The following is a 25495-nucleotide window of genomic DNA, read 5'->3' as shown; positions in this document are numbered from 1 at the left end:
TAGCAAGTGTTGTGAACTGCTAGTCAACCAAGATATCCCTGGAGCTTTGCCTGCTGTTGGGTGCCTCTCAGGGAATTCAGCTTGCTTTGCATGCTGCCCATTCCTATCTGTCAGGTCACAACCATGCATCAAAGAACCAGAAGCTTGAGCAAAAATATTTAAGCCTACGTCTCACTTGTCATTTTCATGTGCTTTACATGCAGACTGATATAATCTACAAGAAATACTGACAAAGTCATTGGGCCAAGAGGCGTTTTCAGGATGCTTGTTCTTTCAGAGAGACTTAGCACACTCTGGGTTTTTATTGAAATTTGGCACTGATTTTTATAAATCCTCTTTGGAAGTGGGGACTACATCATTTTCCCCGTCTTATTTTCAATATTTGCTTTTCCATTTGGAGTTCAGTCTTTCAGGCGAAGTTCGTTGATCTGTGTTTGGGAAAATTACTTTTGGGGCTGATGCCAAAACTGGGTGACTCTGAAGTCCAAACAACAACACCCAATTAAACAGAGTCATAGTACTTTTTCTGCTATTTGTGCAAGTGTCAGTTACATTCAGTGCCTCTGGGCAGGCCCGGGGAACCTCTGGAGATTAGATAGATTCCAATGCCTAAATTATCTCAACACTGCACAGATGAAATCAACATGCTTTTGATTGCATTGGGATGAACATTTGTAAGTACTCTTTTAAATTTTCGAAATAGCATGGGATAAAGAGGTGAAGTCATTATTTTAAAATCTTTTATCAACCATTTCAGGAGACTTTAGGGATCAAACTGGGGGATAACAGATGGATAACCTTGGTAGTATTTTTGTGCATCTAATGACCTGATGCAGCCAAGAGATGTGAAGATGGTGCTCAAGAATGATTTAGTTTGGGGAAGTTCAGCTCTTTTTCCAGTTCCAAAGACATTATTAGAGAATTGGTTGAAAATTTACTCATGACGTTGATAATAGAAAAAAGATTAAATGCAGCTGCTTCGCCAGACTTTCTATTTACCTGATATTTGTTTCTACTCACCTGCACCCTGTAGATTGGCACTGTTACTCTCACCTCACTTCCTAAATCTTCAGCACAGTTAAATCCTGAGAAGTTTAAATGACCACCAGACTCAGTGAAAGGCAATCATAGAATTAGTATGGTTCCAAGTTGCTGAAGCCACTCTGTATTTGTAAAGATTTCGCCATATTTCTGACCTGTGGTCAGCAGTGATTCAGTATTTAATAATGTAACTGGTGTATTAGTTATCTATTGCTGCATACTAAATTGTATCCAGACTTAGCTGAAAACAGTAGCAAACATTTATTATCTCACACCATTTTTGTGGATCAGGAGCAGCTTGCCTGGGTGCTTCTGGCTCATGGTCTCTCGTGAGGTTGCAGTCAGCGTGTCAGGCAGGGCTGAGCTTATCTGTAGGCTTGACTGGGCCAGGGGGATCCACTTCCAAGGAAGGTCACTCACAGTCGGCAAACTGATGCTGATCCTTGGCGTCAGGCCTCATTCCTCAGCATGTGCCTACTCCACACAAGTGCTTGAGTGTCTGCGTGGCGTGGCCTCTGGGTTCTCCCAGAGCAAGTAACTCAGCAGAGAGACAGAAGATGCCATGTCTTTTGTGACCTAGCATGGAAGGCACAGCTCTTCAATCCTACAACACCCTCTTGGTTACCCAGGCCATCCCTAGTCAATGTGGGGAGGGGGAGGGGGGTACACAAGAATGCCAGGAGACGGGGGTCACTGGAGCTGTTTGGAGACCAGCCACCACACCTAGATACCCCTGATCGCATTGTCTTGGACCAGGCAGAGCCCTGGCGGAACTGAGAAGGCCTTTGTTTCTATGGCCTCTCTGTCGACTATAGACTTGCCTGCCTCGTAGGGCTTCTCTCTAGTGATATCTCCCAGGTTGCCTGTTCACTGGTTCTAAGCCTTTGAAAAGTTCTCTTACAGCTTAAATTCCTTAACAATTTTAAGACTCCTGGAAATCAAAGCATAGAGAGCTATGCTGCCCAATTCCCTCCTTTCAAAATAAGGAACTACCGTTATTCACAAGACCAATTAAGATAGTCCATAGGCAAGTTAGCTATGGTAACCCATACCTATAGATCAGAGTGAGGGGCTCCAGAAGTTTCTTTCAGTGACTTGGGTTATTAAAATCCAGAGGGTCAAAAGTTTTAACAGTTTCATTTACTCTGCTTCTCTCCTTATTTTAAGGCTTTGCTTTCTGCAATGTTGCCCATCTCCCTGTATGCCTAGGCTCTTGTGGTTGTATAAATGAGTGAACAGAGCAACCAGTTTTGAATAAAGAGGTGGGAGAATTGCTTATGGCCTGTGATGTCAGGATTGTAGAATGGTGAGGGACAGCGAGAGGTTGGAGATCCCTTACTTCTCAGGTCAGCCCGGTACCTGCTCCTGCTCCACTCGGGGGAGGTCTAGGCAAGCCTAATCTCGAAGACCAGAGGAGCTGTGGGACCAAAGACAGGGGCCAACGAGTCCCTTGGAGTTCAGCAGCGGTTCACTGAGGGCGTCTTACCGACAGAAGCTTGCCCTGGGGGGCCGCAGGATGCATAGATCTCCCTGCCGCTTTGCCTTTAGGGGGACTTGCAGAGACAAGAAGAAAAGGTCTACGTGCGGGATGACCAGCTGTGTACACAATGCAGCCGGGGCTGACGTCTGAGTATTATCGCTGGAATTTGAGCAAGGAGCCCTGCTCTGAGGAACAATGTTAATTGTTCTAAGCTGGATATTATCTAAAGCACACTTGGTGTCAAAGGAAAGGGGGTATAAAGGTGACCCATCAGTCAGCATGGCGGATTTGATGAGGCGGTGCTACTGTTGCTCACAGACAGCTCCCTCCTCTGATTTGGAAGGATGTGGGTTGTGCGGGGCATTGGAGGGAAAAATAATCAAATCCACCCTTCCTCAGGCTCACGCTGTCAAATTTCCAAACCTTCTTCTCTGGAAACAGGACTGAGGCCCTGTTCCTTAGTCCTCTGGCTGCGCCTGTATGCCTGATTTCCAGCAAGGTCAACCAGTTGGAAACAAGTCATTTCATTAGGCTTGTGCCAATTGTGAGTGGAAAACCAGAAGATAAGCAATTATCCGAGTTGGACGAGAGCAAAGACTCCTCACAAATAAGAAGGCCTTTGAGGCTTCCTTTTTTAGGATGATGTTTATTTTGGGCTGGCCCTTTCCCCTCAGGCTGCATTTTATAATTACACATATCAACACTGCACCAAATGCCAAAACCGGCTCAGCTCTAGAAAAACTGCAGTTATTCATTGCAGCTCTGATCTACTGACTAATGATGCTCTGTATGTTCCATTTAGGCCGATCCTGGAGAAGCTGAGGCAGTGTTGTTCAGGCGAAGGGCAATAAAACTGCTGGAGTAGATGACTTGTGCCTGGAACTCACAAACCTGGTCTCCCCTTCAATATCTCAGCGATACAGGTAGTTTTCACCACGTTTTCCTGGCATTTCCCCATCCATTTGGACATGGGCCAGATGTAACCCCTCTCAGAAAAAAACTTTGAAAACCCAGCTTGAAGTAATGCAGACTTGTGTCCTTTTTAGCTGTTTGGCAAAGGGGCTTGAAAAATGTGAACCCCTGAGGATTTCAAACTGTTGGCAACAATAGGCTCTTCAGTTGTCAGGAACACTATCAGATTTTAGGTTTTGTTGTTCAGCTGAAATTATAGCAGAGACTGATAGGTTCCTGAGAGTGTTTCCTAAGTGGGGTCGGAAACCTGGTGTGTGTGTGTGTGTACGTACCTGGTGTGTGTGTGTGTGTACCTGGGGTGTGTGTGTGTGTGTGTGTGTGTTAGAGAGAGACAGGGTGGGGCTTGACTGCAGCCCCTGGAGTTGGCACCACTGTCACAGCAGCTGAGACTGGAGTGAAGAAGTGGTGGGAGAGGGGAAACTGGTTGAAAAATCAGAAAAGCTTGTAGGAACAATAAGCAGCTGTGGACGGTGAGAGGTTAACGAGTGTCCAACAATAAACGGAAGGAAACATTCCTACGAAAACCAGTAGGGCTCTCAGGCAGTCTGCTTGGTGGTCAAGAGCTCCTGACAGAAAGGAATTGGAGAATGTCATTTTCCATAAGGGAGGCTGTTGTCTTGCTGTGGACGGTGGCCCTGAAGGCACTTCTGACAGCTGGGGCCCTGGGCCATGACCGTCTCACCCCGACCCCCAACCCCGGCCAATTTCAAGAGAATGCCCAAGGAGTCCTTTGTAGTAAAGGGTACCATGTGCCCTCAGCAAGCACTCTCATGGCTTTTTGCTAATCCGGCAGGACCAAAGGAAGCCCCGAGAAAGCTAGATAAACTGATTAAGCTGGGAAGCATTCATGACAGGCTTGAGGAATGAATAAAAACAAAAGCTAAACAAAGAGAAAAGCCCCAGGGATGTGTTATGGAACTAAGAGAGGAACGGGGTCAAAGTACGCGGTGCACACCACCACAATACTAGACAGAGGTGAAGATGACAGAGATTCCTGATTCTAGAGAAAATGACTCTGGGCAAGGTGATATTACCTTTTGCATTATTAGGTAACTATTTCATGGATAGCATTTTTACCTTTTTATAGGGTTTTAAAGACTTCTTAGACACACACATGGCACAAAAAGACATCTTCAGAAGTGCCTAATTCGTAGGCAGTGTTACCCCACAGACCCTGCTGCCTGTGGCCTTCCTCACCACGGACATGAGACCCGAAGGATATGAACAGTTATCTCTGTGCTGCTCACACAGATTGGCATTGCTGGTGTAGTGAGGGACTAAATAATGGGGAAACTTGGACATTTGATAGATCCTACAAGTTCAAGGATAGATGAAGTCAAGATTTTTGGAGAAGAGACATCATGTAGAGAAGATTAAGTACTAGGGCTGGTCTGCTTTATACGGTGGCTCCTTTGCCCTGAAATCTCTTCCCTTGATGTGCCCTAAATGTTGTTTTACTAAAGATTACAGCGATGAGAGATTGTTTGGGAGATGTGTCTTCTGGGGAAAGGATGTTGCAAACTATTGGTCATTCATATGTTAGTGTGGATTAGTTTATGCAGATGGCTTTCCTTCTAGGATAGCTGGTTTCGTTGTAGTTGTACTGACGCAGTGAACTTAGGATTTCTAAGCAACTGAAGGGCAACTGGGTGACCGTGGAGCATGGAGGCTTTTCATTTCAGGGGATGAGACAGCCCTGGGTAGGATGCTGAGGTAGGAGATGTAGAGCACCTGGAGAACCCTGGAGACAAAGAACCAAGGGAGAAGGCCAAAAGGGAGGACAGATCCGAAAAAGTTCTTTAGGCTGTTGTGCAGTTGGAGTATAGAAATAATAGCATAGGTCTGAGGATGGGTTTCCTAAGATGTGTGTTATAATAAGAGGTTCATTTCAGGTAAAGTAGATAAAGACTCTTCGCTGCAGGACTTCTCTGAGTCTTTACTCTGCTAATGAGCATGATGAATATCCAAAGGGAGACTATACTCTGCAGTGTTTAACAAGTTCATTTTATCAAACATTTGAAGACAGTCTGGTGGGACTAGTTCAACTGGACACTTTTTTGGGGAATAAGTCTATTGTTTATTCAGAACAACATCAAAAATCTTGCGCAGCATTTTCACCTCTGAACCTCAGTTGAAAATAAAGGTGTTAGGCTGGACCATCTGTTTCTAATTCTAGAATCTACAGCCCATAAGAAATGAGAGCAGGCACCAGCTGAATGCAGAGCAACCCGGCAGTGCAAGGATGCAGAACAGCAGCAAAGGCAAAATCCAGTCATTATGAAATCTTCTCAAAGCCAATCTTACTCTAAAAACAGGACAGGAATTCATTACTTCCCATATTCTTCTTGTTTTACTCTGGCCCCTCTCCTGGGACCCAGAGCTCAGAGTGTTCCAAGCCCCAGTTGCTAATTTTCCCTCTCCACCCAAATGTTCAGACCTGCCCATCATGTCTCTGTTAAGTCCTGACAGTTTTATCTCCTTAATAGCTCTCAAATCTGTTCCTTCCCTGAAACTTCCCATTTCCCTAACCCTGTACCTGTCTCCTGTCATAGTCCTCTGATTGGTCTTCCCATGTCTACCCAGCCTCATTCTACTCCATTCTCCATACTGCAAACTTTGAAACAAATCTAATCATGTCACCACCACCCAGCACCCCCACTTCACTGTCCCCAATATGTTTTCTCCTTTTCTTATGGCATGGTCAAAACTTTTAATGAAGGTTGGAATGAAGGTTTTAATGAAGACCTCTGTGGGGTCTGTCCCTCACCCACCTCTCCTGCCTTGTCTCATCCATGCTGTCCTTGCTCACTGCACTCCAGCCACACTGGCTGTCTTCAGTTCCTCAGACTCCCTGCTTGTCACTTGCCACAGGACCTTGGCACATGCCACCCTCTGATTTCACCATCCTTCAGCCCTCAGCTCAAGTCTTGCTTCTCAGGGAATGCTTCTGTGATCTCCCTGGCTGGATTAAATCCTCCTATAGCAAGTCCTTCTGACACCACATACCTCTTCTTTTTACTCACTGCAGTTGCATTTTATATTTATGTCTGGTACTGTGTGATAAACTGTCTTCCACATTAGACTGACTAGTCACATACCCCATGAAGGCATACAGTTTTTGCCTATCATTGTACCCTAAGTACTTAGCATTGTGCTTGCATATAGGGGACCCTTAAGAAATATGAGGAAACCAGTCTGAGACTATTGTTTCATTCCATGGCATGACTGATTGATAGGACCTTAAGCCCCTTAGAACAATGGTTTTGCCTCTTAATCTTTCTGCCCTATAATGGTACTCATGACAGCAGCAGTGGGCCAGAGCTGTCTAGTTGTAAGAATAACAAGTTTTTGGTTCCAAGATTGTATTGTTTTGGAAGAGAACAGTGGGGATGCATTCTGCATTTCTAACAATGGCTTTAAAATGAACTTTTCAAAAGCACAGAATTGTTCATATTTAGGAGAGGTCCATGCAGAATATCCATCTCCAGAGAATGTGCACAAAGGTTTGTACAGGTGTACTTTTCTGAGGCCAAGTGTACATGTCTTTTAACATATTCTCAGAGGGGTCTGGGAACTACTACCCTTTCCTCCCCAAAGTAAATAACAGTGGGCTGGGGTTTATTTGGATTTTCAAAGGCATTCCCTCTTACCCAAATGAATTTTAAAGAGCTAATGCATGACAAGCACTTGCAAGACAAGGCAGGTCAAAGGCCAAGCCTGTTTGATCGGCCTGTTAAGAAGACAGCGAGACACAGGTGGATGTGGACAGAGAGTGAAAGGGAGGTCCACTAAAGTGCTGTTCCCCAGGGACCTCACCCCACACTTGGGAGAGGGAGGCACCACAACAAAAAGGCTTGATGCCCAGGTGCTGTGAGATACTTGGCAGCCAGGGAGTCTGTCCTAGATGACAGCCGAGTGGGTTTATAATCTGCAGGTGGATTCTGAGGTGCAAGGAAGGAAGTCTCCTACCTCTTCAGATGCTGGGGGACAAGAGAAACTGCCTGTGGGTAAAATTGCAGTATTTCCAGAATCTCTCACCTGGCCTTAGTGCATCTCCTTATCAATAGGTTTCCCAGGGGTGGAGAGAAGTAGCCATCTCCATATCAATGGGTAATTACATGGGGGAGCAGGGCTTATCTGGACTGGAGAGGTTGGGTGGGGTCCATTTTTTCAGATGGGTGGCAAGAGATAGAGGTGAGTGGAAGTGGACAACTGTTTGTAAGCAATAAACGGGTTTCTCCCACTTTATTTCTCCCTTTGACTGATTCGCTTTCACAGGTATTTTGCCCCAGGCTGGGTCTCCCGCCCAAGTTACATGGCCTCAGGATGGCCTCCCAGTGGAGGTGGGCGGGGTGAGGAGAGGAGCAGGCCTGGAAGCAGCTCCCCCAGGCCTCCTGGGGGGACCACAAGGCCTTAGGCCCAGACTCGGAAGCTGTGTGTGCAATCTCACCTTGGTGCCCCCTGTCAACTTGTGCGCACCATTTCCTTACAATACATCAACAAAAGCCTGAATATTTCTAGGCGTGTGAGTGACAGTAATATTGGTCAGTCAACCCACAGAATGTTTGGGCAGGTTATTTCTAAACAATACCTCTGCCCTTGATATCAGCTGCCCAAAACTTTACCCGCTTTTCATCCTCCTAAATGCTTTGCGTCTCTAAAAGCTCAAATATTTATTTATCTTTCTGCCCCCTAATGGTTCTCACGACAGCAGCAGTGGGCCAGACCTGTCCAGTTGTAAGAATAAGAAGTTTCTGGATCCCAGGTTGATACTGTTTTGGAAGGGAACACTGGGGATGCATTCTGCATTTCTAACAATTGCTTTAAAGTGAACTCTTCAAAAGTGGAGACTTGTTTGCCTTTAAAAGACAGCCCCTGGGCTGTAGACGGAGCTCTGGTTTTGTTGAGGCTGGGGAGAGTGTGCAGTGGATTGATCACAGGTCCAGGCATGAAAGTCCTGCCCTGCCTCGTGTCTCTGGCAAGCTTGCGTTGCGGTAAGGAGGCTTCTAGCTAAGGAGTGGAGACATCCTCACGCTCCTTGAAGAGGTGAGGGAAAACCCCTGAAGGCTGCAAGAAGATGCAAATTGAGTTCTCTTACAGTAACCTGACTTAGCCCTAGGTTATACGCAGCCAACATCTGATTTTAAGAAGCTTGAGGGTTGGTACTTCTTAGTAATGAGCAGACTTCAAAGGAAATGAAACCAACTCATGAGTTTTAGCTCATTTGTTGTACAGAAGAAAGCACCTGGTTAGTGATCAGAATGGTGGTAGGTAATGTCTTGGAACCAACTGACAAGGTAAAAAAAAAGGATTTGGGAATCAGACTAGTTCACCAGCCCCTTTTTAATTGAGAGAATTTCCATCTTTCTCTTCGCAGAGCAGTGTGTGGGCCCTTCTCTGATCAAGAAAGCTAGTGACAGGCTGCTCAAAGCAATGATCTCCAAGCAGTATTGGGTAAGTTCCTCCATTATCAGAGGAGCTGTTTCATATTTAAAGCCATTGAGAATATTATTATTAACCCACCTGGAAGCATTTTTGAGGAACTTCACCATGAGAGACCATTTTGCAGGAACTCAGCAGGCATCCTCCATCTAGTTGAAATAAATATTCATGTGTATCCAAGCAAATGCCCATGTCTATCATATTTAACCATATACAGCAGAGACCATAAATATCATGAGTCGTTACATTTTCTTGGGTAATGCAAAAAAGAATTGACTTGTGGCACTGAAGGAGAACCTGCAGTACAGAACCACTGAAGGCTTTGCTAAATGCGGTGTGACCAGTGTCTGCACAATGCCAGTGACAGGGCCCGTGACCATAAAACCAAGGCAAGACGAGCCATTCCAGGGTGTTTATCATCAGGAAACTGCAGGCCTACCCTGAGGAGCCCTGGGCTCCCAGTAAGACCACCACCGCTCCCAACATCCATGGAGTCATGATGCGTGATGTTCCCAGCAATGCTCCCAGGTGGCTGATGGGGAATTAATGGACATGACAGCACTTGGTAAAACTTAGGAAATGATAACATGAATTGGAAATTCAAGCCCTGGATGCTAAAATGTTTTCTCAGACATATTTGCTAAACGACCTTCACTCTTTTTCACCTGTGAAATGGGACTTTAATTCTTCTCTGACTTTCAAAGATGCCGTAAGGGCTGATGAATTAAAATAATGTAAATGGTGTTTGCAAATGTAAAGCTCTGATAAATAAAGAACAATATGCATGACCCTGTGTAGCCTGTGAGCAGAGTTAATGTGGATGCAGAAAGCTGGTATAATAAAGTGGTTAAAAATGAGTAGCATTTCCTTTATGTTTGGATTTTTGCTTAAACCTGGGGCTTTATAAGAGAAAACCCTTGACTGAGCATACACAAGGACAATTATTTGGAGAGAAAAATGTGATTGGAAACTCATACCATGTCCCTACATCCGGGGACATGGATATTGTGATTAACAAAGGAAAATGAAAAAACAGGACAGCAAAGAGGGCGGGGCCACTCCAGGGAGCCACAGGTTCAGAAGCTGAGTGGTCCACTGATCCCACTAGCCCAGGCTGGAGCGTTTGTTTCCACACGGGAATGGGGAAAGGATGGAGGTTGCAGGAGAGGTCAGACCATGTCTGTCATCTTGACGCCAGCCACAATGCAGCGTTTGGTCGCAAGGAGGAAAAACTACTGTGCGGCTGGGCGACACAGAAGCGTGCATCCCAGCTGTGTATGCCCTCCTTTCTCTATAGGGGGAATATGGGCTGAATGACAGGACCACCACTCTACTGTGAGGGGCAACAAGTGGCTTTGGGCCACACTGGACCTATTTGGTGATTGCGGTGGACAGGGAATGGGGTCCAACTCTTGTCTTTATCTGCAGAGAGTCGCCTTCTTAGCCTTGGCTTCAAAGCTCATGTGTGTAGGTAGCAGGTTTTTTAAATTTTCAACTAATCAGGCGTAAGTGATATACAGTGTCTTCATCCATTCAAGCTGCTGTCACAGAACACCACAGACTAGGTGGCTTATAAGCAACAGAAATGTATGACTTCGAGTTCTGGAGGCTGGGAATCCAAGGTTAAGGCACCAGCGTGGTTGGGTTCTGGTGAAGGCCCTCTTCTGGGTTCATAGCTGCTGTCTTCTCACTGTGTCCCGTGTGGTAGAAGGGGCTAGGACATCCCTGGGGTCTCCTACAAGGGCACAAATCCCCCTCATGAGAACTCCACCCTAAGGACCTGATCACCTTGCAGATGCCCCACCTGCTAATATCATCATCTTTGGGGATTCAGATTTCAATGTAAGAATTGGTTTGGGGGCAGGTGGGGACACAAGTGTTCAGATGATAACATACAGTCAAACTGCACACAGTAAAAATTGGTGAATTTTGCATACGTATATAGCCATGTAAACAACCACCATTTCTGTTACCAAGGGACTCCTGGTCAAAAATGCCACTCAGAGGCAACCATTCCTGATTTCTGTCTTCATAGATTAATTTTGCCTATTCTCAAGTTTCATAAGAATGGTATCTTAACAGTACATACTCTTTGCATCCGCCTTTTCCCCACAACATTATTTATTCAAAATTCATCCTTGCTGGAGGCACCAGTAGGTGGTAATGTGAAGGACATGCTTTTCCATTCTTTTGATGCTGATTTTACTGTTACTGAGGTTGCTGTTAAATGTTAAGAGGACAGATGTCATAATATGTAATTTTTTTAACTGAAAAAGAAGAGGTTCTATAGAAAAACATCTGACAGTGTGCTACAAGGGACACAACAATCCAGCACCATGCCGCAGCCACCAAGCCGACACTCTTTGCGTCACCTAGTTTTTTCTGTGTGAGCCTCTCGGCTTCCTACTGCAGTAGAAGCATTTCTTCCAGCCTTGTGAAGGTGGCCTTTTGTTCCCAAAGAGTCACAGAACTGCTATTGGCTAAATCACAGGGTGGTTATGGCTGTTATTGAAATTTAGGAGACAGCGCTCAATGTCACCTTTGATGATCTAAAATTGCACGCAGGTGGAGGGGAGCCCCGTAATGGGCAGCAGGCAGAGGCTCGTTTTTGGATTGAGTGCTCACAGGGTCTTCTGCAGTTGACTGATGTTATTAAACTTTAAGGACTCCTCTGAGAAGGATGTTTTACTCCGGAAAGCAGTGTTCTTGGGGGAGACTGTGACCTGGTGACCTCACACAATTGAATCTCTTTCATTTTATAGAAAATCTGAGGCTCCTCGCCATTAAGCTGACCAAGAATAGCAGTGTTTTTTTTTTTCCTTTTCTGCTTTAGCACATTCCAGGGGACCAGGGTCTGTGCTTCCTGAACATAACTGGGACAGAGCTTATGGAAATGTAATGAGATGAAAGATGCACAGAACAAAGTTCACAGATGCTGGGCAATGAGAAATGCTGCATCCCTGAGCCAGTTGCACAAAGGGTCCCCTTACATTTGGCGACTGTAAAACACACACACACCTTTTGCAGAGTTCTTCCCTTCAGACCAGCAGCCCCAGATCGCTAAGTAGCCCTCAGCTGAGGTGGCCTCTTTGCTCCCCTATAGTGACCTTCCAAGCCTGTGGCTTAGGTGCCTCTGGGCAGGGAGAAGGAGGCAGGGGGCAGGCAGTCCCTCCTCCTGCTGCACACTGCCCGCCACATGGCCCATGAAACCATGCCCTGAGAGAGGGGCCCTATCAATGGAGCACCTGGTTATTAAAATGGGAAAATTTACTTCCATTTTGATAAACCAAGAAAAGCAAATGAGGAAAAAAACTGAGAAGAAGTTAACTTGCAACGAAGTGAAGGAATCAGGCTTGCAAAGGATTCACTCTCCAGGTGCAAGACCAAATAAAAGGAAGAAAACCACAGGATTACAAGTTGGTCAAATTGATATTCTTTTGTTCGTGGTGGAAAACAATAACTTTTTCACATGATCATTATAGCCACATACATTGATATTGTGAAAGACAGGCATAAGGCTATACTTTGTTTAGGGAGTTCAGGTTTATAGGAATTGTCCAAGTTTTTGTTATCTTATAGACCAGACACAGACAGAATGACCCCATTATTTTTGGTTTATCTCAGGGTGCAAATTCTTTTTTTCCCCGTGTCCTGACTGTGGTGTGTCACATCCCTGGTCGTAATAGAAGCACAGCCAAATATCAGTTTTGCTTCCAGGGCCCCTCCTCTGTTCAAGTTCCTACCCCTAAGGTGGGGATTTGACCACGTAAGATGTTTCGTGACTGTGATTCAGTATCATTAATGTGATGTTTTATATTCTTTGATGAGTTTTATTTTCAAGGGAGTAAGGAATGTTTACTACACAAAGACCCTCCTGTACATTAAAATAAACTAGAACAAATGATATTCAGCCTTAAAATTTACTTCTATCTGGAGGCCTCATAAAGCCCCTCGGGGTATAAATTTTGTGTCTCAGAAGTATTTTATTTTCCTTGTCAGTTTGTGCCCTGAGACCAGGAACCAAAAACCACCAAATTCACTTCTCCAGGCCTTGCCCCCAGGAGCTTTAACTTTTGAATGTGTGCATGAGTCAGAGAACCAATAGGACAGTGACAGGTAAATAAATGGAGAGAGAGAGAGAGATTACGGATGATAGATGATAAGGAATTGGCTCACATGATTGCAGAGGCTGGGAAGTCCCAAATCCGCTGTTGTGAGCCGGAGACCTAGGAAAGCTGATGGTGACTGAGTCTGAGGGTCTGAGGACCAGGGGCACTGAGGATGCTTGTTCTAGTCTAGGAGTGATGTACCAACTCGAACAGGCGGGCAGAGAGAGGCAACTGTCCCTTCCTCCACCGTTTGGTCCTGTTGGGGCCCTCCACAGATTGCATGAGGCTCACGCACACTGGGGAGAGCATCTGCATTACTCAGCCTAATCTCATCCGGAAACCCCCTCACAGACACACCCAGAAGAAATGTCTACCCCGAGACCCCGACAAGCTGCCACATAAAATCTGCCATCACCGTGTATCAGGGTCTCACCTATTCCCCTTGTTTGTCAATGTTCCTGTCGTGCCTTTGAGGCAGGGGTTCTATAAGCCACAGAACACGATGCAGACCAGTGGGAGGACACTGAAGGCCTTTTCCATAGGCAAAGATGTAATCCTTGGGCTCTTCTTTCTTAATTAGATGAGTTTTCTGGCATTTGATTTATCCAATTGTACCCTAGTTGGAAAAAGAACACATTCTTATTGAACCTAGGCAAATAATGCCACGGTCACAGACAGTGAAGGAACTTAGTAAAGGCGCTTTGAATAATATTTAACCATTGTTGCCACTGTTTTCTTTTTTATAGGATCATTATCCTTAAGTTTTCACTCATGATATATTAGTTTATAATCTGTATTAAGCTCTTTCATAAGATGCCCCCCCACCCTGAACCCTGAGGATTCAGTTGAAATAAGATGCCATTTAAAGAGGTTTCATACCAGTTTGAACAAGTGTAACCTGTTAAATTGAAGGCCAGTGCAGAATTAAGAAGAAAGAAAAGAGTTTTTCTCACATGTGCATTTAAAATAGAATGTTGGCTACCATGAAATCAGTTCATGCCATTAATTTCATTCTAAAGAAATCATTTGTGTTTTGTTGATCAGACTAAACAGTTAATTTCCATGAAGTCTTGCTTTTAGAGGGACAAATTCTAAGAATCCTGGTCCAGTCTCTTGATAGTCTCTCAGGGTATGATTAGGATGCCATCTTATAAAGGGAGTTGTTGTCTTATAAAAGGAGGTGTCATCTTATAAAGGGAAGCCTGTGCCTGTAAGCCTAGTCTTCGTATTTTCAACAGCCCTGAGTACCTGGTTCAGTCCTTCACTAAAGCTCTTGTGATATTTCTTTCAGAAGACTCAAGTTCTGATCTCTTCTTGTAGCAGTGACCTTTAGGCAAATATAAGGGAAAAGCAGCAAATGCTTGTGGATGAGACTCGAAGGCCCTGGTTAATTTATGACAATAACCAACAACAGCAGAATGCAGAAAAGTAGAATCCTCTATAGAGGTGCAATAAGCAATTGATATGTAATGATTTAGCTAATACTTAGTCTAAGGGTAGGAACATATTATAAACAGTGAGGGCACTGTCAAATCTCCAGTCCTTAATTTGTCCCATAAAGTATGTTCCAATTGCCATCAATTCAGAAGAGTATTCATGTAGAAAATCAAGTTGTTTTTAAAATTAAGCTATTTATTGACAGTTTTTGTGCCCACCTTTGTACATGAATATAAGTATGTTTTTGACCTAAAATTTCATAATTACCAAAACATTTATATTAATAACATTTTATTTATATATTACTAATACCAAGAGATAAAACTTTTTGCCTTGCTCGTTTTTCTTATTGTGGACATAATATTGTTGCATATATTAAAACTAGAGGATGTCAGGTTTCCTCTATTATCTCTTATTTTAAAAGATGAGAGATCAAATCTTTGTGATGCCCAGTGGACATCTGGAAAACTCCAAAGATAATATAGGTATAATAGATATCTTTACAGTTTTGGAGCTCTGACTTTGGGTCCTGAATTTGGGGAAGGCTATATCAAAAAGAGTTATCAGAGAAGATATGATATGAGCATTTGCCATAGATGCCTGAAGACAAGAAATAGTATCAGGTGATATTTAAAGGAAGCACAGCAATACATAGAAATGATAATATAAAACTCTTAAAACTTAAGACATTATATTAAAATTGATTAAAATGTGTGACAACTGAGTTACCAGTTTAGTAAGACAACAAACCACTGATACCAGGACAGAACACCTATTAACTCTTCTTTCTTTGTTTTTGTTAAAAGCATTCTATATTCTTAAGGATCAGTTTATCATTTAACAGAAAGAGATCCAACTTCTTATTTTACTCTTTCCAATTTATAGTAAAGGATGTGCAAGCCTCTTTTTAGCTTATGAATAAATCAGGTATCACTGAGCCAACTTTGCAAAGATTTTTAACAAATTTTTTCCTCATTCCAAATTCACTATATGCAGACATTATAAGCCCAAGCTCTTAAATGTATTTTTTCTTTCTTTCTATATTTGTGGGATATCCTCAGATTGTCTTCTATTACCTTATTTTATGTGCTGGCACAACCAATTTTATTTAAAACAAAACAAATAAAATGCACCCATCATCTTGCATGTTTCTTTCTATGATCAAATACATCTTTAAAAAAATTTTTTTAAGTAGTAAATTTATACATCTATTTTAACCTATTAAGTGACAGCAAGAATATAGTAACACTAGTATTTTCAGGTGTACAAAATGTGGGATTAATAGCTTGATTTACTATTCAAAGTCTTAAAGTTAAATAGTTGGGATGTAAAATGGTGCAACCATTGTGGAAAACAAATTGTTCCTGAAAAAATTAAAGATAGGATTACCATATAACCCAGCAATCCATTCCTGGGTATATACTCAAAAGAACTGAAAACAGGTACTCAAAAAATACTTGTCATGAGAGTTTATAGCAGCACTATTCACAATAGCCAAAAGGTGGAAACAACCCAAATGCCAATTCCGGATGAATGGATAAACAAAAGGTGGTATATCTATGCACAGAATATTATTGGACTGTAGAAATGAATGAAATACTGATACTACAGCCTGGATTAACCTCAAAAACATATACTAAGTGAAAACCAGGCAGAAAAGGTCACATATTATATGATTCCATTTATAAGCAATGCCCAGAACAAATAAATCCACAGGTACAGAAAGCAAAAATGGTGGTTGCCAGGGGCTGGGGACAGGGGGTGATTGCTTCATGGATATGCAGTCTTCTTTTGGGATGATGAAAACCCCATTTGTTTTGGAAATAGATTTGATGGTTGTACAACATCATGAATGTACTAACTGCCACTGACTGACTTCAAAATGGTTAATTTTAAGTTATATGAATTTCACTTCAATTAAAAAATTTTTTTATATGTATATGATTTCATATATATATGGTTTTATATATGATATATAGATATAGACACTTAACAATAACAAACCCTTTTAAAGGACATTGGTTATTAAAATTTATTTAGTTGGACAAATAGTTTTATATTTTTATAATACAAACTTTCTTGACTCATAAAACTTTAAAACATGCAGATTAATTAGGCTTTCTTGATAAAATAAACCCAAGTTTTGTATAAACTAGATTTCTGTACTGTGATGAAATCAGGAAGAAATATAATTGCTTTGAATTAAATTTTCACCTTGAGCAAGAGTATTTCTTAAACTTTTAAATAGGTTTATACTTCACAAATATGTATATTTATAAACCAAATTTTGGGAATTCTTTAAATTGTCTTTGAAGTCCCTTAGCTTTCCTTTGCTTTTTATCTTGTTATTCATAACCAAGGATATTAATTTGTCTGAGAGTTAAACTTTTTTATTTCTCTGAGGTGTAGATAAGCTTTTGAAGTTTTTTCTTAAAGAGCCATCATGTTGAAAACATTAAAATTTGATTTTCCTCCTTTCTGGAATTGCTTTTATATTTATTTTCAACCTTTAAAATTATTAAATTATTAATTAAAATTTATATGAGTTCTTCTATATGTTATCAAGACAAGTACTCTGATAAGTATAAGTAACTTTATAATGTAATTTGTGAACTTTCCCCCTCTTTGAGCTCACTAATTTATCCATAGAATGCACACAAATTGAAAGATCTTTTTAACCAGGTAATCTCCAAAAGCTTTTTTTTTTTTTGAGGTGGGGGAAGAAAATAAAAGATAAAAGGTGGGAAAAGAGAGAAAGGGGGTAGCCACAAACACAGAGTGTGGTACACAAAATATTTAATCACCTTCCTTTTCCATGGAGAGAAAAATAAAATTTTTTTCACATACAGAAGAACTAGTAGTTTCAGGTTTATAACCTCAGCTACAGATAAAAAATGAGGAGAACAATAAAGGGCTGACATCCAAAATGTATAAATAGCTCACACACCTCAACAAACAAAAAGCAAACAATCCAATTAAAAAATGGACAGAGGAACTGAACAGACAGTTCTCTAAAGAAGAAATTCAGATGGCCAACAGACACATGAAAAGATGCTCCACATCGCTAATCATCAGAGAAATGCAAATTAAAACCACAATGAGATATCACCTCACACCAGTTATGATGGCCAACATCCAAAAGACAAACAACAAATGTTGGCGAGGTTGTGGAGAAAGGGGAACCCTCCTACACTGCTGGTGGGAATGTAAATTAGTTCAACCATTGTGGAAAGCAGTATGGAGATTCCTCAAAATGCTCAAAATAGAAATACTATTTGACCCAGGAATTCCACTTCTAGGAATTTACCCTAAGAATGCAGCAGCCCAGTTTGAAAAAGACAGATGCACCCCTATGTTTATCACAGCACTATTTACAATAGCCAAGAAATTTAAGCAACCTAAATGTCCATCAGTAGATGAATGGGTAAAGAATATGTGGTACATATACACAATGGAATATTATTCAGCCATAAGAAGAAAACAAATCCTACCATTCGCAACAACATGGATGGAGCTAGAGGGTATTATGCTCAGTGAAATAAGCCAGGTGTAGAGAGACAAGTACCAAATGATTTCATTCATCTGTGGAGTGTAAGAACAATGAAAAACTGAAGGAACAAAACAGCAGGAGAATCACAGAACCCAAGAATGGACTAACAGTTAGTTACCAAAGGGAAAGGGACTGAGTAGGATGGGTGGGAAGGGAGGGATAAGGGCAGGGAAAAGAAAGGGGGCATTACGATTAGCATGTGTAATGGGGGGGCACGGGGAGGGCTGTGCAACACAGAGAAGACAAGTAGTGATTCTGCAACATCTTACTACACTGATGGACAGTGACTGTAGTGGGGTTTGTGGGGGGGACTTGGTGAAGGGGGGAGCCTAGTAAACATAATGTTCTTCATGTAACTGTACATTAATGATACCAAAAAAAAATTTTTTTAAACAAGTAGTAGCAAACAATTAAAAAAAAAATGAGGAGAACAGGAAAGCTCCCAGGTCCAGCTGCTATAGCTCCCAAAAGGTTGTTTGCCTTTCCAGTGGGCACAGGAGATTTTCTTGAATGATATGATCTCACTGAAGGGGTGGTATTCTTGGCTGGTGTGACTAGCCATAACCCTAGATGCCCCATAGAATCTGTGCTGCACATATTTGAACTAGGAAGAAATAGTTAAAAAAAGAAATCCATTATCTATCATTCTTGATTTTCAAAATGAATTTATGTTACTGCAGGACCTTACTATTTGTTCACTGAGACCAACATATTCTGATTATCCACTCTGTACCATGCTTATATTGAACCTGATGTCTTTCTTCTGGAAGAAGGTACAGGTAGGAATGGGCCTCAGGAACTCTCTAGAGCAGTATTTCCCAGAGTATGTACAATGAGAAAAATGGCCATTGAGAAAAGAAATTTGCACTGAGCTAACTCTGAGAAATATTGCATACAGTATTCTCTCCTAGTGATTCATAATGCAAATTAACATTTTAAGGGATCTTGGGGGGGAAAAAATCCTATATTAATTCAATCAGCAATTTCCAGACCTCAGTGACCCTCCCTTTTCTTCAGTTAATAGCCATTATCATCCTAAAGAACTAGTCGTTCTTGGATTACACTTCTGGCAACAGTATATTACAGGATTTTATCTTCAGTTTTTGGGGGGAAGGGATAAGTCTCTGATTTATTTGGGAAATAAATGCTCCCTGCTAAATATTTTAAAGCTTTTAAGCTTGATTTAGGGGGTGTGGCTGGGGCTCAGGCAGGAGCTGCCTCCCCTGGCACTTTGTCTGACACCTGTGTCATGGTGCTCATTCTGTGGCACTGTGATGTGTTTATTCCCATCTCTGCTACCAGACTGTGAGATACTGAAGGGTGTGGCATGTGCCTGGCACGTGGCAGGTAATAAATGTCTATTGAAGGAATGAAAATAAGCCATTTCTGCTTTGGTGGGCCCCTCTGGTCTTGCCACTCACCCCCCATCCCCACCATCCTGAATTTTTGTGTCCTGAAAATTAATATATCTCACTTGTTCTAACAGATTATCACATAGGAACAGGTCTGGTTGAAGCAGAGTTATTCTTGAGACAAGCCCTGAGCCTAGTTCCTCAGAGAATCTGGGAGGGAGGTAGGCAAGCTGTTGTCTTGTTTGGACCTCACTTAACCTTCAATTGGGGCTCAAGAAACTGGCTCATAGCAGGTTAGGTGTGTCTCTGCCCAGGGCTTCTTTCTATATCCAATCTTGTTGCCTGACTAGAATATTTCTAAAACATCTCTCGCCTCATTTTATAGCATGTTTGTACTAGCATTTCAACAGCAGAACATTTTCAATGTATTGCTGAAATTTTATCTTCCACATTGTTTCAGTGACAAATGGTTTGCAGGATTATAAATCTCATGAAACAGTAATGTCAAAGGACAGCAATCTTATGCAAAATTCACAAGTATTGTCTGGAAGAAGTTAGCCAGTAAAGACAAGGACTTAAATGTGGTTATGAGTGTTGTCATTACTGCAGATGATTACAATTAAACTGTCATCTCAATACATTTGACACTTGCCCAACTAATTGCTGTGAGTTAAGTAGTCACTATGCACTTATTGAGAGCCAAGCCCTAGATTAGAGGATAAAATAATAGACAAAACAATTCCTGCCCTCGGAGAGTTTCCAGTCTAGTTAACAAGACTAAATAGGAATAGAAGCAATAAATACATGCAAAAGCAATTCACCACTAAGGGACTGAGACTAAATGATACATTTGTGCTTAATGTCTGTAGACCAAAGAAAAGGTATTTGGGGTGGGAGTAGTGATTAAACATGAAAGGTGGAACAGATGGGTTTTAAAGGATGAATGGAGGAACAGTGGCATTTATAGGGAAGAGAAATAAACCTCCAAGAATTATAGGGATCAACTCAGAAAGGAATAATAGGTTTATTAAGTGATTTATTTAGAATACCACTTGTACTATATGTTAACTTTTCAAAGATGAGCTGGTGCATTTAATTTTGCACTGGGAATATAAATGATAGATGGTGAGGGTCTTATGAATGTGACATCATTGTCATATTTGATATCTGATGAGGAATGAAAATTGCCTATCTAGAAGGATTAAAATCATTTAAGATCATAGTTTCTGTCCTATTGGCCAAAAGGCGGGGAAAAGCACTGGCTCCTAAATAGTGATGTATAGCCCAAACCCACATCTCTTTCTAAAATTGCACTGGACGCAAATATTTTTTTTCAGGCCCAGGATTTAATGCACCAGAACTCGGAGACAGTTTAAAGCTTATAATGAGGAAATTGAATCTGAGAACTCCCTAACTCTTTTCAGACACTGATAACTTTCTAAAGTTAGTCTGTATGAGGGGAAAATCTTGTAGGAGAAAGCAGTGCTCACTGCCGCATGGTGGTTTGAGACATTTACAGTTGATGTGTTCAGGTGGAAATTTTGAGTAAAGAACAGTTGTAGCACCATGAGGTGGACCTGGCATGGGAGGGGCATGGGCAGGGGGTGGGGTGGGGGCGACTAGAAGAATTAAGAGAGAGGAAGAGAAAGAAGTTTTCCTAGTTGAATTTTTATGTTCTCAAAATTCAGTTCCATGCGGAGACCCAAAGGACAAATTCAGGAAGGACTGTGAATATATTGGCTTTCCCAAGTAGTTTTATATACTGTGTGTGGGGATCGGGCTATGCCCTTCCCCCACTTGCTGATGTGGTGGGAATGGAGAACAAAGAACATCCTATTTACGCATTCCATGAGCAACTGAAGGAGCCCTGCTCTGCCTACCTTTGCCCGGCTACCGCTGACGTCAATACTGTGCTTGATTGTCTATTGGATAATGCTATTTCCTGGATCAGTGTGCTTCTTTGCTGTATAAATACTCCGGACTCGAATAAAGCTTTGCTGGCGACGCGCAGGAGCGTCAGCCTTCCCAGGTCTTTCTGTCTTTCTTTGTTTTCTTCGCCCCCCTTCTGCACTTCAGGACCTGCTCGACTTGGCGCGGCCGGACCGCGTCAACTGTGAAAAGCTAAAACAAATTCTATGCAATCCTCAGTAAAGGATGTTGGATTCGGAAAAAGGAAAGAATTACGAGGTGCGTTTTGATGGTCATTGTTGGGAAGAGACTGGGGAGAGAGCTGATTACTAATATTCAGAGGGTCTTTTTCTTTGAGGATGATCTTCAGAGTCACATGCCAGAGCAACATGACATTTAAAGACTCATATCAGTATCCACACTAATAAATCCTTCGTCAAGGTCAAGGTTAATTCAAATCTTGGGACCACCATAATCCCTTTCCTAGGACCTCCTCTTTGAACCCCTTAGTGCCAGCAAATCTTCATCCTTTGAAGGACTATTCTAAGGATTAAAGGAGATAATATTCCTAAAGCTCTTAGTGAAATTCCTAGCCCTGAAAAAGTGAGAGACAGTGTTTTTCTATTTTATTTTAACAATTATTAATATTAATTCGATTTTTACAAGCAGTCAAAAGCAATTTAAAGGGAAGTCTGGTGTGTCAGGAAGGGGTCAAGCCAAGACCTGGCATTTGGAGTCCAAAACCCAGGAAAGCTGGTGAGGCTGTTCATGAGGCTCGTAAGCTGAAAGGGAAAGGTTATATTTCATTAAAATTTACAGGAAAGGAGAGATTCGAAATATTTGAATAAATTTCTGCCTCCTCAAGGTGACAGGCTTCACTTGTAAGAGTGCATTCCGGTGCACTTTCTGCAGAGCACTGGAGAATCCAGGAAAAAAGAAAACATCAGGGAAGTGTCTGTTGCCAAGGAATGCTGGGGGGGAGGGCTGGGGTACCACCCAGAGAAAATAACCGCATCCCAGCAGGAGGCCATACTGCTGAGTTGCCCATAAGGAAAGGGTTCGCCTTGCTCCTGGCTGGTGCCTTGGGGACTGAGGAAGAACCCAGTTCTCTCCTTTTGTGGATGAGCTGGAGGTAGCCTCTCTTTTGGCTTTGGGGGGCAAAGAGTTTGGGTGGCCACACATACTGTATATTCTGGCTCCACTGTATATTAGCAGTTGGGCAAGTTATTTAGTGTGGGTGAAATTGTAATATTTCCAGAATATCTCACCTGGCTTTAGTGCATTTACATATCAACAGGTGTAAGTCAAGGGTGGAGAAGTTCATCTCCATATCAAAGAGTTACCTGGGTATCTGAGGGCTTATCTGAACCTGAGAGGTTAGGGAGAGGCCCTTGCTTGCTTCTGCCTGAGTAGGAGAGTTGGCCCCGGACTGGTTTGTAAGCAATAAACGGGCTTTAAACTTTATTTCTCCCTTTGACTGATTTCAGTTTTAGGGGTATTTTGCCCTGGGATTTCCTCTCTCTGGACTTACATTTAGTCATTCTGAATTCACTCATTTTTACTTTAAAAATGGGGCATTTACCGTGTTCTTCAAAGAAGTTTCTTCAAAAGATTTAAATTATTTTATTATGAAAAATTTCAAAAATTTCACAACAGAATAGTATATATATGGCCCCCATGTGTTCATAACCTTGCTTCAACACCTATTACTTTAAGCCAGTCTTATTCTTTCCCTACTTTTACCCAACTCCCCCCACTCCAGACTGTTGTAAAGTATATCACAGGCACCCTGTTATTTAATCCATGAACCTTTCAGCATGAATCTTTAAAAGATAGTCTGTTTTAAAAATATTACATAAATTCTATAATCACACCTAAAAAAATATGAGTAGTAATTTCATAGTTTCAAATATTAGCTACCCAGTCAGTCTGTCCAAATTTCTCTATTAGTCTCAGAATGTTTTTAAGAGTTGGTTCAAAATCAGAGTGAAATATGGTTCCTACATTGCAATCAGTTGCTTGTTCTTTTAACCAAATGTTCTCATTGCCTCTTAGCTCATCTCCTTGCTATTTCTTTTTTCTTTTTAATTGAGGTAAATTTCACTGCAATTTGTTAGTCATTTGCCTTGTAGGGGTTTCCCACAGTCAAGGTGTTTTAAAATGCAGGTTTTATTATTGTTCAGCTATGATGAGGCCAACAGATCAGGAGACACCTGCCAATGAAAAGAGAGTTTGTGGTTCACAGTTACCAAAAGGGGACACCCAGGCCATGCAGGGCCATATGGAGCAGCTTCAGGGCCAGTCAGGAGGCCGAAGGAGGGGGAGGGAAATGTGGGCAAGAGCCTTTATTGTGGTTTCTGTGGGAAGGGCAAGGCAGGGCAGGGTAAGCAAGTTTGTATAAGGTTGGCTAGTTTATATAATTTCAGTGGGCTCTGCGGCATAAGGGTTGTCTCTAGTTGTCTGGTAACTGGTTGTGGCATGATTAGAGCAAAGGAATATTGGCCTGGAGTGAAGTACCTGATGGAGGATGTGTGTGTGTGTGTGTGTGTGTGTGTTGTGGGGGGAGGGTTGGCTCTGGATTAGTTAGTTTGCAATGAGAGGTGAGCTCAAAAGTGAGTTCTTTAACTATTTCTAGGAATTGATTAGCTCTGGGAGGGCAGTCTCCCATGGTCAGTAAGGCTGCTGATGTCAAAAAAGCAGAATAAAAAAGACATTCTTTCTACACAATATTTTGTCTATTGCATCCCCATGATATCATTTTATATCTTTCTCTGTACCCAGTATTTGCTATAATTGGTAGTGAAATCTGGAGTCTTGATTGGATTCAAGTTGTTTTGTGTGTGTGACTTCCATGACAAAGAACATAATATTCAAATGTCTTTTTGTTATGCTAGCAGCCATTGATGAGCAATAACTAGATTAATTACTTAATTAGAAATTGCAAAAAGGGATATTCTAATTCTCTCATTCCTTCTTTATTTACTAGCATGATAATTTTTTTCTGTAAAGAGAAATGTTTCCTCATCAACTCTTTGGTAACACAGAGGTAGATTGCATAGGAAAGGTAGTTTAAATGCTCGAGTCTCTCACTTTATTTACCTGTTTTCAAAATTAATGTGTTGGTGGTAGCATCCTTTGAAAGTGACCAGTGAGTTTGGGCATCGATTTGGGCATATTTGATTGGTTTTACTTCACTGTAGTTATTCTTCTTAATGCTAAAATTGTCCCATATTGGGCCACTGAGAGCTTCTTAAAGTTGGCCCCTGACTCATTTTGGCAGAACACGTGGGTCTACCTGTCCTTTGGGATGGGCAGATTATCAGGCTTATATTGTATATTTCCTGTCCCAGACCTAGAATCAACCATATCCCCAAGAAGCCTTCTTCCTTTTAATGGGAGGTTGTAGTTAGAAACCATAACCTCATCTTTTTTGAGGGCTCATTGCTTTGAAATGGTTATTGTTTCTAGGACTTATCAATGGATAGAGAAGGAAATACATGTGTGAATAATTGGTTGATGTATTTATTAAGTCCCTTACTGGTGCATACTCTCCTTTCAATTTAATTGTTGAATTCATTCTGATACTTCCAACTCAAATTCAGATACTCAGGAGTTTTTCCTAATGTTTTAAATAATACATCTGCATCCCCTTTTTTGATGCTGAAAATTCTGATTCTCAACTCATTTGCATATCTACTCATTTGTTTTATGTCAAAATATACCAGACAACAGTGTCAGAATAACAATTGGTACACTACCACCAACAATGTTGTGGGTAAAATTGCAGTATTTCCAGAATCTCTCACCTGGCCTTAGTGAATCTCCTTAGGTGTTCCCAAGGGGTGGAGAGAAGTGACCATCTCCATATCAGTAGGTGATTACTTGGGGAGCGAGGGCATATCTGGACCGGAGAGGGTAAATGAGGCTCCTTTTTGCAGCTGGGTTGCAAGAGACACAGGTGAGCAGAAGTGGATGACTGCTTGTAAGCAATAAATGAATTTCTCCTACTTTATTTCTCTCTTTTACTGATTTTGGCTTCAAAGGTAATTTGCCCCAGGTTGGGAGCTTATTTTCCCCCGGAGTTACAAATGTGATAACTGAAAACAGTTTAATTTTTTAATAGCTTTTTTATCCTTAGGTTATGTTTCACTAAAGGATGTTCATTTAAATTCTGTGTTTTAGAGTCATTGAAATAATCCCTCTC

At 41.7% G+C, this 25495-nt stretch overlaps 1 long non-coding RNA gene across 1 annotated transcript in view; it reads left to right on the top strand.

Annotated features, from left to right (window-relative positions):
* The first annotated feature begins 441 nt into the window (after positions 1-441).
* The window catches only part of LOC118907825 (uncharacterized), a 49776-nt gene continuing 24722 nt past the window's right edge, over positions 442-25495 (top strand). The window contains exons 1-3 of the long non-coding RNA XR_005022977.2: positions 442-674; positions 3324-3444; positions 8871-8947. This is a non-coding gene — a long non-coding RNA (uncharacterized LOC118907825). The remainder of the gene's footprint in view (positions 675-3323; positions 3445-8870; positions 8948-25495) is intronic.

Source organism: Manis pentadactyla, chromosome 6, assembly GCF_030020395.1.
Source record: "Manis pentadactyla isolate mManPen7 chromosome 6, mManPen7.hap1, whole genome shotgun sequence".
Lineage (NCBI taxonomy): Eukaryota > Metazoa > Chordata > Mammalia > Pholidota > Manidae > Manis > Manis pentadactyla.
The sequence above is the reverse complement of the archived record's forward strand: the minus strand, read 5'-3'. Positions and strand labels throughout refer to the sequence as shown.